Source organism: Camelus ferus, chromosome 29 (assembly GCF_009834535.1).
Source record: "Camelus ferus isolate YT-003-E chromosome 29, BCGSAC_Cfer_1.0, whole genome shotgun sequence".
Lineage (NCBI taxonomy): Eukaryota > Metazoa > Chordata > Mammalia > Artiodactyla > Camelidae > Camelus > Camelus ferus.
In genome coordinates, this window is record NC_045724.1 from 11,247,184 (window position 1) to 11,260,283 (window position 13,100).

Sequence of the window (13,100 nt, forward strand, 5' to 3'; positions counted from 1 at the left end):
ACACAGCTGTACTTCATAGTCTGGTGTGCTGTTGGACACATGGGTTTTGGATTTCAACTGACTGATTTTAAGTCCGGGCTCCGTATTTCCTGGTTCCATACTGTTTACGTGACCTCAAGTTGAGTCTTTATTTTCCTTACCAGTAAATGGTCATAATAATGGTACCTACCCTATTGGGTTTTCTTAACAATAAAAGAATAATAAACAAAAATCACTTAGCTTGGTGCCCGGAACACCATAAATACTTACTGAATATAAGCCAATGTCATTAAATTAAAGAATTAACTGCTAATAAGGTTCAGTGCTGCTCTTTCTAGAGTAACATAGTGATTCATAGCATGAATTTGGAGCCAGTCTATCTGGATTCAAAACTCACCTCTACCACTTTCTAGTTATGGGACCTGCTTTGGACAAGTTACCTAATAGCTCTGTGCGTCCATTCCCTCAGATGTAAAACAGGGAAAATAAAAATACCTACCTCATTAGGTTGTGGTGAGAATTACCTACATTAATAGTTGTAAAGCACTTAAACCAGAGTCTCATGGAGGAAATGTCAGTAGGTGTGAGCTATCAATAGTATTTGCAGAATTATTCACTTTTCAAATGCTCCTCAATTGTCTGAAGGAATGAATCTGTAATGGTGAAAAGTCCAATGATACGGGCTTCGGGGGAAGTTATCTGTAAGTGGGAGGGCCTTCGGCGTCTATCAGATTGAACCATCTGTGTGGGCAGTAATTCTCTTGGGCTGCCTGAAGCTCCAACCACACTCGTGGCTCTGCCTTCGAGCCTCTAGGCAGCAGCCAGACCACTCTGGTGTAGAGATGGGAGAATGATGTCCTGTCACCCTCACAGTTATTGGGAAGGGGCTGCTGGAGCAGGTGTCAAGCCTGGCTTCCTCACACATCCTAACCCAGGGCAGACTTCATCCCTGATCTCTGCAGAGCTCAGTGCTGTTCAGCTACTAAGGAAAGGACCATACCTCCTTGGGGCGTTCCTCTCCTACAGACCCTGCCAAACCCCTTCACCCGCCTCCTCCACTACAGGCACAAGCCATTTCCTATTCCTCTTTGTATTCCCAGAGCCTGACACATACCAGGTGCTCACTAAGTCTTTTCAAACAGACTGGTTTATCCACAGACAGGCTCCATCCCTACTCTGGTCCCCTGCCCACCTGTCCACTTCTGGAGCTGTTACACCAGACAGCTTCTGGGGCCCTATGTTTGGAAAATTCTTTGGGGGCTTCCAGGATTTCTAAATCACAGCAGAGACACCTTCATCTGTGACTGTCAGTGGTCTCAGAAGAGGACATCAGCAGAATGTTCCAGGGCGATGCCCTGAACTCAGCCAGCACAGGACTCTCAGAGACCCAGCAAGGCGGACACACCCCGCCCCAGGAATTCCATCTCAGCTTGTCCAGGTTTCAAAAGCGGGATTCTTAGACCACTTCTCTGAGAGAGTCTTCTGGTATGTTCTGAATGCTCTCTCTGGGTTATTTAAGGACTCCACATTATTTCCTCACGACTTCACCCACAATTTTTGATTCAGCCTCTCCTGATTCAAAATAGCAAGACCAGGCATCCACATAGCACGTGTCCCCCTTTATTTCAAGCTGGTATAAAATGTAGAAATGTGCAGCACAGCCCCCTAAAGCAAGTGCCTTGAGCTGGATGACTGCGGTACCTTTCACTGTCACAAATATTTAGAAGACTCTCCTTCCATTTTACAGGAGAGCAGACGGGGGCTGAAGGAAGCTCAGTGACTTGGACAAGCTTCTTAGTGACGAGCTGGGACACGGCTCGGGGACTCCTAGCTTCTATTTGCACTGGAGGTGACTGTGACATCAGGATTGGAGAGAAACTTACAGATGAACTAGTCCAGTGTACTCCTTCAAATTTGATTCAGGAGAAAAATCGAGCTAGTTCTAAAAAAAGATTTTTTTTTAAACCAGAAACAAAAACTGAAGCCTAAAGTAAGTAGAAACGGTTCACATGCAGCAGGAAGTAGGGAGACAATGATGAAATAAGGCAAAGCCAAACTCATCAGCAGCTTTAATACTGTACAGGGTGAGCCAGCGCCCACAAACGTCAGGTCATTACGTAGCACGCCTGAAACTAACGTAACAGTGCACATCAACCATATTTCAATGTTTAAAATAAATAAATATATAATAAGTTTAAATAGATAAAGGATGAACCAGTGTACTGTACTAACCCAACTATTATTTACTGAGGACGGGGCACTGTACTAAATGCCAGGGAATCAGACATGAAAGCCTCCACCACATTCCAGTCTGTAGGATGGCACGAGAAACAGGAAAATCAATGAGTTACCGTGAAGAGTGGTACATCTTACAAGAACGGTATCTGTGCAGCGTAAGGGACTCCAGAGGCTGGTACTTCTCCCAACTCAGAAAGGTCAACAAAGCTTCAAAGGGGAGGTGGTGTTCAACTGAATACTGCAAAGCTAAGCAGGGTTTACCCGATGGACAAGGGGAAGATGAGGGTGTTCCTAGCAAAGGGAAGAGCTTGAGCAAAGGCGGGGGGGCTTGTAGTAACACAGCATTGTGGGGACACTGCAAGTGTAGCTGAGAATGGGCCAGTGCATGACAAGTCTCTGCTCTCGTGCCAAAGACTTTGAACTTGAACCTGAAGGTAACAGGTAACCGACCAAGGATTTTGTTTTTCATTGGACATAATGCGATCACATTCCTATTTTAGGAAAGTTCCCACTGGAAGATTATTTAGAAAATAGAGGACTCTGAAGGGGGCGGGGAGGGGACAGTCGAAAACATGACAGTCCAAAGCAGGTGAGAGATGATGAGAGTTGGAATTTCAGAGGCCGCAGGGGGCACAAAAATGTGTAAAGGATATTTCAGAATTAGAAATGATAGAGCTTAATGATTCAGGACATAGGAGAGAGAAAAGTAAAAACTGACTCACAAATTTCCCGTGAGCAGCTGGGAAGAAGGTACCATTGTCTAAGACAGAGGAGGAGAGGCTGGGGGAGCAGAGAAGTTCATTGGTTGAGCTGATAAATGTTGAGTTAGAGATGCCAGCAGGCCAGGTGAGGGGAGAGGTCAGCAGGCAGTGGGAAATATGAGTTTGGGCCCAGGAACAAGGACTGGAACGGGTCTGAAGTCTTTGAAATCATCAATATACCGATGGCAGCTGGGGTCATGGATGTGGCTGTGATTACCCAGGGGACACACAGTATCAGAAAAACAGAACGAGGCTCAGGACAGCCTTGGGGAGCAACAGTAGTTCCAGGGATGGAGAGAAGGATGAAGACACGTGTGTAAGGGACACAGAGAAGTGACTAGAGATGAGAATAAGGAAGAAAGTGGAGTCACAGAAGTGTGAAGGGGAGGGAAGACAGCAATGGAGCTCACACTGCTTGAGCTCTGATGATGCCCCCAGCCCTAGCCCAGGAGTCTCACACATGTTCTCTCACTTACCGCTCCTGGAAACAGCCCACGAGTGAGGTATTAGTATCCTAATTTAACTAAAATGGAAATTGTGGCCCAGAGAAGTGCAGTAACTTGCCCAGGATTACACTGCTACCAAGTAGGGAAACAGGGTTAAAGCCAAACCTATCTGGCTCCAAAGTCCGTAAGACTCTTTTTATAGCATAAATTGCTTCAGAAAGTCAAATAGGGCTGAAAAGGGCTGAATGAATGTCAGTCATCACTCAGCTAAGGGTGCGGCTTCCCTGTGGTGAGGTGCCGTGAATAGAAGGTGGGGTGAGAACGCAGACACAGGGAAGGGACAGTAGCTTTTTTGAGAAAACTGCCCTCTGCCATTCAACAAACACTCCAAAATATTTTTGACTGTCCCTATAATGTGCCACACACTGTTCTAGGCGCTGGGGGTCACGAGCAACTGTTCTCAGGGAGCTTGTGTTCAGGCAATGGGAGAAAGTTACTTAGCACATCACATCAAACACACAGCATATGTCAGACAGCAGAAAGTGCAAGGAAAAGAGATGAAGCTGGGAGGTGGCAGCGAGTAAGAGGCAAAGCAGGAGGAGGGAAGGTCGTCTGGCGAGCAAGGTGGTCTCAGAGAAGACTTTGAGCAGACACTTGAATAAAGCACTTGAACGAGGGAGACTGGCCAACAATCCAAGGGAGAGGAAGAACAAAAGCACATGCCTAGAGGTGGGATTACTCCTGCCTCCATCCAGGATCCACAACTGACAAAGAAGCCAGCTGGGCTGCCATGATTTAAGCAGCGGAGGGAGTGACAGAAGGGAGACCCACAGGGGCTGCAGCGCATAGGACCCCGGAGGCCACGGCAAGAAATCTGGGTTTTATTCCCAGATGGGAACCTCTGGAGGGAAGAGGTGCTGTCCTGCAACATCCATCCCAAAGGCATAGGTTACTGGGTCAGGGCTCCCTGGAAAATGGGGCTCCTATCCTCACCGCCTTCCTGGCTGGTGTGGTGGCCCAGCAGTGATGAGCAGAACGGCTGGAGGACCAGAGGCAGGCCCGGAGCAGGACACTAAGAGGGCTTCCCAGCCCCAGCTTCAGTCATCAAGGGCCCTGGCATTGGTAGTGTGTGACATTCATCAAAACCGCCAGATGTAGAATAACCCTGGGTACCCTGTGTATTCCTGATGGAAGTCTGTATCTCCGCCCACCCCCACCACCCAGAACTCCTCCTAACACAGAAACCAAAACAGAAATGGAACTTTTAAACATCCACCACCTTGAACAACCTCAGAGAGATGTGACATCCAAAAGCACCTTCAGAGAATTAAAGCTGATGCTCTGGTCAGTGAGTTCCAGCCCAGCCCCGCCCCATCAGCTCCTAATGCAGGGAGTGAATCACAGCTGTGCAGATGACACACACGGCCCAGTGCAGGGCTTGCCAAGGGCATCCCGCAACGGGGTCCCGACGCTGACCACACTCAGCCGGCTCCACACCCCAGGAGGGTTCATGTGAGGGAAGAAACAGACAGGGGGCGGCCTTAGCCCAGGAGGCATGTTAGCCCTAGGGAAGAGTTTTGGAGCTAGTCTTCCAGCAGGAGAGCATTTATCACTCTTTATCTTCTTCTAAGCCCATTTGATAGGATAGGAATGTCAACTGAGGCCAACAGTATTGGGTGTAGTCTCCCTGCCATCTCTTTAGGGATAACAGAGGCCAGATGGCAAAGGAAGCTGCTCACTCCAGGGGATTTCACTGACCAGCTTTAGGAGAAGGGCTTTGGCACCCACTGAGGGCCTCATAACTGTTGTGTCCCTGTGTCTCAGTCTGCTGTCACAAAATGCAACAGACTGGATGGCTTATAAACACTGAAATGTATCTCTCACAGTTCTGGGGGCTGGAAGTCCACAATCAAGGCATAGTCACATTCTGGTGAGGGTCCTCTTCCTGGTTCATAGCCTTCCCACGTGTCCTGACATGAGGGAGGGGTGAGGGAACTCTCAGGAGCCTCTGTGATAACGGCACAAACCCCTTTCATGAAGTCTCCACCCTCATGACCTAAGCAACTCCCAAAGGCCTCACCTCCTAATACCATCATCTTTGGAGGTTTGGATATCATGACTCTGGGGGAGACACAAGCAGACCATAGCACCCTGGCTATTAGCATCCACTGACATGGCCCTCTTTCCCCCTTTAATTATGTCCTGAATTGAACATCTGATTTTTTTCCCTTAATTCCTGAGCACCCTCAGGATGGGATCAGCGTCCTTATGAGAAGAGGAGGAGACATCAAAGCTCGCTCTCTCTCTGCCAGGTGAGAACATAGAATGAAGGAGACCATTTGCCAGCCAGGAGGAGAAGCCTCGCCGGGAACTGAACCGGCTGGCACGCTGATCCGGGTCTTCCAGCCTCCAGAACTGTGAGAAATAAATGTCTGCTATTGGAGTCACCCAGTCTGTGGCATTTTATGACAGCAGCCCAAACTATGACAGTCTTCATTTGTTGTTCTCTCTCTCTCTACTCCACCGGACTATAAACTTCTCAAGACAGGAAATGTAACTTTTTTCTTTATGTTTCAGCACCTTCACATTTCTAGAACAATCCATCAGTCATAGGAAATATTGAATCCATGCACTGAATGGATGAATCTGTTGTCACACCCAGGATGGGGTCCTTCCCCAGAGAGAGACTTAATTTGACTGTGTGGCTCTTGTTGGTGGAATTTCAGGAATGGGGCAAGTGAGAATCTCGGGGCTCCTTTTATATTCTGGAAAGGCAGCTGCTTCTTTGGCTTTGCCTGGATGAGCCCTAAAAATCATGGTTCTCCCCTCGTACCCACCTTAATGAGGCCTTAAACTGAGCCCCTGGTTTCTGTTCCCTCCAAATCCGTGCGCTTGAGATGTTTTGTACATGTCACGATTCTGTTTCACCATTCACCATTCTATTCTGGACTTCACGCTTGCTAGCCCTGATGTGCAGTTTGGAGGCAACACTCAACACACTGACCTGGAGGCAAAGATCGTCCATAATACAATGATCTGGAGCATCCGAAGATTTTCTCCTCTAAACTCCTCAAATCATCTAAGCCACAAGGAACTGCAAAATTCCATTATGTAGAAAGCCTCCTTAAAGCGAGATGGCACCTCCCTAAAGCAGTTACAAATTTTGTTTCCTTTCCCTTCTACGTTTGCTTTTCCAAGAGAAACATTGGCTCACTTTTTTAGCTACCTGCTAGAGTCATGCTGGAAAGTGAGATGATTCATCAAGTTTCCAGGGCAGCTATAGGGAACCCGAGCCAGGCAACTGGACACTTGTGTATAGAGGGCAGGGTAACACCCTTTCTACCCAGATGGAGCTCACTTATTTTCCATAGCATTTAAAAACTGGGCCTGGCACCATTATTCACCCTATTTATAGCTTAACGTGCAACATAATATTTACTCCAGGCTCCAATAGGAATGCTTCTTTTAAATGTCAGGGGATTATTTACTATGGTAAACTAATTAGCTGCATAAATGCTTCCCTTTTCAAGGGTGGGTGAGGAGGAGACTGCTAATGCTTCTTGGATTAACCTAGCATTATTGTCGTTTGAAGTTCTTTTACATTTAAGAGAGTTACTGCCAGACTGCCCGACTTTGCACTCAGAGTACATCTGTTGCTTAAGTGATGGGAAGTTACTTTAACTCATGGGGTGAAATGCAACAGAATATGAATGCCATGCATCCTGAATTAAGAGAGAATCATGCAATTTGAACATGGGGGGCAAAGTCAACATTCCAAGTTCTTGATTGGCTGTTTTAATTCACACTACTATGACAAGTAGATCAACATGCAAAATGGTTACAAATGTAAGAAGTGCTGAAGGTTGATGGTCCCTAAGGAATGATTACAGTGGTTGAAAGCAGTCTTCTTGGATTTTTCAGGAATTCAATTCAATGATGCTAGTAAATAGCAAATGAGATCTAGATCTGTGGAATTGTCATATAGGGACATATTTCATCTTGGGGAGTGGGGGACATGCTCACAAAGGGATTATTAATATGAAAAACTATTTAATGGAACTTAGAATGTAGGGAGAGAGAAATCCTTTTCAAAAAAGAAAACAGCCATGTGTGAGTTTTTAATACATCTCACCCCTGTGCCTTATTTTTCCATAACAAGAAGATTTTAAGTAGGGGGTGGGTTTCTGACCAAGGAAGTAGCATAAAATGCAATCCTATATATGAACAACATCACAGATCAGAAACAGTCATAATTAACTGTATTTAACAATCATACTACTGACTACTGAGCTTTCTCGGCACAGGCATGGACTCTGAGTGCGTCACAGGAATTGTCACTGGATCCCCAGGGAGATATGCACTGTTATTCCATTTTCAAGATGAAGAAATTCAGGCAAAAAAAGTTAAAGGACTCGTCCAAGGTGAAGTGAGGAGGTTGGAAATATAAGGGGAAAGTTCTCAAACTGTGATTTGGGGACCCTTGGAGGTAATTGTGACCCTTTGCAGAGGTCCAAGAGGTAAAAACTCTTTTGTAATAAAGCTAAACTACTATTTGCCTTTTTCTCTCTCACCCTCTCAGAGGCATACAGCAGAGTCTTCCAGATGCTACATGATGCATGATATTGCAACAGACTGCATCCGGACATGTGGACATGCCAGCTTCTACCAAGCCAGACATTCAAGAGGTATGCAAAAATGCAGCAGCACCACTCTTCTCACTAACTTTTGGGTTTGTTTTGAAAAACAGAATTATTTTCACAAAAAAAATTACATTGTTTATGTTAATATTTAATGGGTTTATTATTCTTATTTTTAAATGAATTAATAAATATGTTTATATCTTCTTGAATTTAATTTGTAATGTAGTAAATACCTCTAGCTGTAGCCCATATATACAAAAGCACTATGGGGTCCCCAACAATTTGTAAGAATGTATAAGAGTCCTCAGATCAAAAAGCTTAAGAGCAACTGAAGCACCATCTTTCACGTCATATAAAATAAGCATCCACAGATCACATACATTTAAAAAAAATCATCACGTACACTGATGACAGAAGAGGTGATGACGACATAGCAGGATCTGTGTGTTGTCAAAAATATTGATGGAAAAATAAACAAATAAATAAAAATCAGTCTATGGTCCAATAATTTTCAACATCTGAATATTTAGATACCTGACTCTGGAGCTGAGATTTAACATTTTAATCTAAATGTGTCCTTTGGCTTTTAAGAGAACCACTGCCTAGTCCCAACAGCCAGTCTCACTTTTTCACATCACTCCAATCTCCACTTAGAAGACCTGGCCATCCTATCTAAACCAGCAACCTTCCCCATCCCCTCCATTACTCCCCACCCCTTAATTTGCCTTATTTCCCTTTATAACAGTTACCACATCTAACATACACATATTTTTTCTGTGCCCTTCACCTTCACATGAATTGTAAGCTGCATGAAGGTAGGAATATTTACCTTTTTGTTCACATTGCAACCCTAGTACTCAGAACAGTGCCAGAAAAGTAGTAGGTACTTGACAAATAAGTATTTGAATAAACAAACAAATGTTTTACATAAAAAATACAATGGAAGAGCAAAAACGAAAATAAAATAGGTGCTTTAAGCATAAATTATCCAAACAAATCACCAATTCTGAGTAAATAGATGAGTGCGTGGTTGTCCTAGATGAGTGCAATATGTTGACAACGTTATGTCCTCTCCCCGAGCTCACATTTCCAGCTTCTCTTGCAGTTGCGGGTGTTGGACTGAGCTCTAGCCAGTGCTTCTCAAACTTGAATGTCCCTTCAAATCACCTGGCATTCTTGTTAAGCTGCAGATGTGAATTCAGTAGGTCTAGGGCCTGCAATTGTGTATTTCTAACAAGCTCTCAAATGAGGATAATGCTTCTAGTCTCTGGACCCACCTATGAAGTCTCTTCAGTATCAACCCTTTAAAACCTGTGCATGTAAAAGCAATGACACCCCAGTAGCCATGAGCAAACCTAACACCCAAATCTTGGTTTCTTCAATAAAAGGAACCCTGGCTCCTTGGGGAAATGGCTGATTCTAAGACTGGGGCAGAAAATATGAGCCTGAAGGGCACTGTTGTACCAGAAATGAAGGAAGTTCTTACATATGTCACAGGGACACAAGAGCCAACTGAGAGAGTCCCAATGGCCAAAGCTGGATCAATTCGAGCCACAAAATAAGTAAGGCAGAATTGATCATATAAAATAAACATGTGAGAGTCCATACTTACATAAATGAATTAGTGAATAAATTAACAAACAGGAGAGAAGAGATGCCTCCCCTGCAGAACTCCAAATCATTTATGTAGATGCTCCGCCCCCAGGGAGGAGGAGCAGACCCCACCCTTAGGTGTGAGCTGTACGTTGTGACTCCAAAGTGCAGCATGAAAAAAGGGGGGGGGGGGAGAGTAACTTCATAGTCGAGACACCTGACAAACACACCTCAGCTAAGTGATCAAAGTCACATCAACAGTGGTAAGTCATGTGGAGTGTGATATGATGTGATGACAATGACCCTTGACCACTGTGGTTTTTCCTCCCCAACACACATAAGCCCAGTCTAACCGTAAGAAAAACACCAGACAAATCCAATATACGGGCACTGTACAAAATACGTGACCAGTACTCCTCAAAACTATCAAGGTCATCAGAAAAAGGAAAAGCCTGAGAAATTGTTACAACCCCAGAGGAGCCTAAAGAGACATGAAAACTAAATATAACGTGGGATCCTGAAATTCTTTGGTAAAAGGATATTAGGTTAAAAACTAAGGAAATCTGACTATAGACTTCAGTTGACGAACTATCACTATTCATTCATTAATTGTAATAAACGTACCATACTCATGTAAGATACCGGTAACAGGGAAAACTGGGTGCAGGGTTTATGGGAACTATGTAGCATCTCAATTTTTCTGCAAATCTAAAACTGTTCCAAAAAATAACATCTTTTTAAAATTTTTTTCATGATTCCCCCAGCTCTCCTTTTTCCTTCCAAGACAGACCCATACGAACCTGAGAGTGACGGCCTCTTAACATCTGTCCCCCAGGGACCTTACCTGCCTCATCCCAGTGCCAGCCCTGTTCTGAGGGAACTCTGAGGATGGCTGATGATATAAAATGGAGGAGGGTCAGCTGCCCTAGGTAAGGGTGAAATAAATATTAAATGTGTTAAGCCACTGAGATTTTTGAGTTTGAGTTGTTACTGTAGCACAGCCCAACCCACCCTCACTAAATGTAATAATCTATACCAGGGGTTGTAAACAATGACCCATTGGTCGAATTCACTCTGCAGACTATTTTTGTATGATCTTGTTGCTAAGAAAGATTTGTACATTTTTAATTGGAAAAAGGTGGGGTGTATGTGGAAGTGGGGGGAAAGGGGAGAAAAAGAGACCATAGGAGGCCCGAAAAGCCTAAAATATTTACGATCTAGCCCTTCATAGAAAAACTGTGCCAATTCCAGATCTACATCATACAGACTATCCTATTATAGAAAAAGTTAAATCTACACAGAGTTCATCACACTAACCCTCCCAAAAGGGCATCTGAACCCACAGGGCTCCTCTCATTGCTGACAGGAGCAATTCAGAAAGGAGCTGGACTGTAAGAGGTTTCCAGTGATGACAAATGCACATCAGTTACATCTCTATTTAAGAAATGCCTTGAAAAAATGAAACATATTATTAAACATCTAAAAACACACTTGTTAACTGAACCACATATATTTAATTCTTTTCACACTGCAGCCAAAAGATACTTCCCTTACACTGTAGAAATGGGCCCTTTACAAATGACATACTCTACTAATTTCAAAAGATGAAATTTTAATCCCCATAAAATATAAGAAAGGAGGTGCTTCATAGGTGAGTGTGGTTATTTGTCTGACAAATCTTCCAGTTAAACATAACTAGTTCAGCCAGAGCCCTCTACTATGACTCACTCTTGAATTCTTTCCTGCCTGAAGCCAAGGACCCTCACTTGGTGGGGTGCATGACAGGGACTTGACCGAGATGTGGGACACAGCCATCCTCTCACCCATTTTTCCTGTATCACACAGATTAATCTTGTATAATCTTTGAAGTTTGTGGGCCAGTATGTGGAATACCGGGTGGGCTCTCTGCCTGGACTTCTCTGCCTCACACCAAACCCTAAAACTTTGAGGAAGGGACCGCCTGTGCGGCAACCCTCGACCAAATGAGGATGCGGGACGAAGGCTGGTAAATCAATCCTCTCCACTTGCTTGTCTCAGGCAGAGGATCCTGCGTTAAACATAATGTCTTCACACACACTTCTCAAGTTGTGCCCTAATGGCATGGGAATTCTGATAATCTATTTGTTGTTTCTTTTCTTCAAAAAGAAAAAGGTAAGTGGTGTGTTTATAATTCTATCTGTTGTATCATCAAATACATGCCTGAACAAAAGTGAACTTTCATTTTTGACCAAACATCTATGAAAACTGAAGTCCCCACTTCTAATTATATGCATCTGGTGATTGAAGAATTTTCCATAGACTAGCTCTTGACTCCCTGTGGAGCTCTGGCCCCACCTTAAACTTTGTTTCCCTCTTGCTGGGCTGCACCCCACAGGCCCAGGAGGCCTGTCCCCACTCACCTTCAGGACCGAAGAAAGAGCCCCAGAGTCAGTGACAGAGACCTCAGTGGTTTAACAAATGGAGGGGCTTCCATGTCTGAAGTAAGGTCCTGGGCGACTCCCTACCATGGGCGGTGGAAGGCAGGCAGGATAGCAGCAGTCTTCGCTCCCTGGGGGAAGAGAACGTTGCCACTTAAGGGGGGAATTACTTCAGGCTGGCTCACAGTTACCAGGAAAACCAGCAGAGGGGGCACGCCCCTCACTGCCCTTTTGACAGCAGTCACTAGCTGGGGCCGGGGGCAAGTACATAGGAAGAGCCTGTGAGGAGAGTATAGGGGAAGCAGGCACTGGTCCAGCAGGGGATGTACAGAGAGCGGGAGAACAGCCACCCAGAGTGGCCTGACCGCATACCTCTACAGCGCATATGCTTCCTGTTTTGGGGTCTGCAGTGCACATTCATAGGTTCAGAGCATCTGGCCCTAAGGCTTACAACCAGGACAGTGGTGTCAGTTTCACTATACCAGGTAGTCAGCAAAGCATCTGTAAACCACAGAAACATGTCCCAGTAAACTTACCTGCATGAATCCCCAACTCTACTTTCCCTTAGCTGGATCTCAAAAATGCACACAGCCCCTCCAAAGTCACCTGACAGCTGGGGATGCGAGATCCAGAAGTCAGAGTAAAAAGACAGCAGCCGTAACAAACTGCAGTTACTCTTGCAAATTTTACAACATACGACCATGTGAGCACATCCCTCCGGCCCTCCCAGGGCCTGGGGGCGGAGGGGGGCATGCAGAAGAGGGTCCTTGAGGGTTAAGCTTCAATAGCTTCAGGGCAAATCCACCTCTGGGCATAGCTGGCCTCCAAGCGATGGACTATAGCAGGGAGTCTGGAGCCAAACTGCCCTGGGACATCATCCTAGCTCCGCAACATGAGTTCTTCCCATCTCTCTGACCATCTGATGTCTGCATCGCACTCCTCACTACTAGTTTCTCTATCAATTGATTTCAAGGAAAAATGAAAATAAAACAAAACAAAAAAAACGCAAAAAAAAAAACCCACGAA

At 45.0% G+C, this 13,100-nt stretch overlaps 1 long non-coding RNA gene across 2 annotated transcripts in view; it reads right to left on the reverse strand.

Annotated features, from left to right (window-relative positions):
• LOC116660521 overlaps positions 1-13,100 on the reverse strand; it is a 135,363-nt gene that overhangs the window by 47,063 nt on the left and 75,200 nt on the right. The window contains exons 3-4 of one of the 2 annotated variants that reach the window (XR_004316100.1): positions 12,057-12,205; positions 10,502-10,582 (exon numbers count right to left, since the gene is read on the reverse strand). This is a non-coding gene — a long non-coding RNA (uncharacterized LOC116660521). The remainder of the gene's footprint in view (positions 1-10,501; positions 10,583-12,056; positions 12,206-13,100) is intronic. The other variant, XR_004316101.1, reaches the window with a different exon arrangement.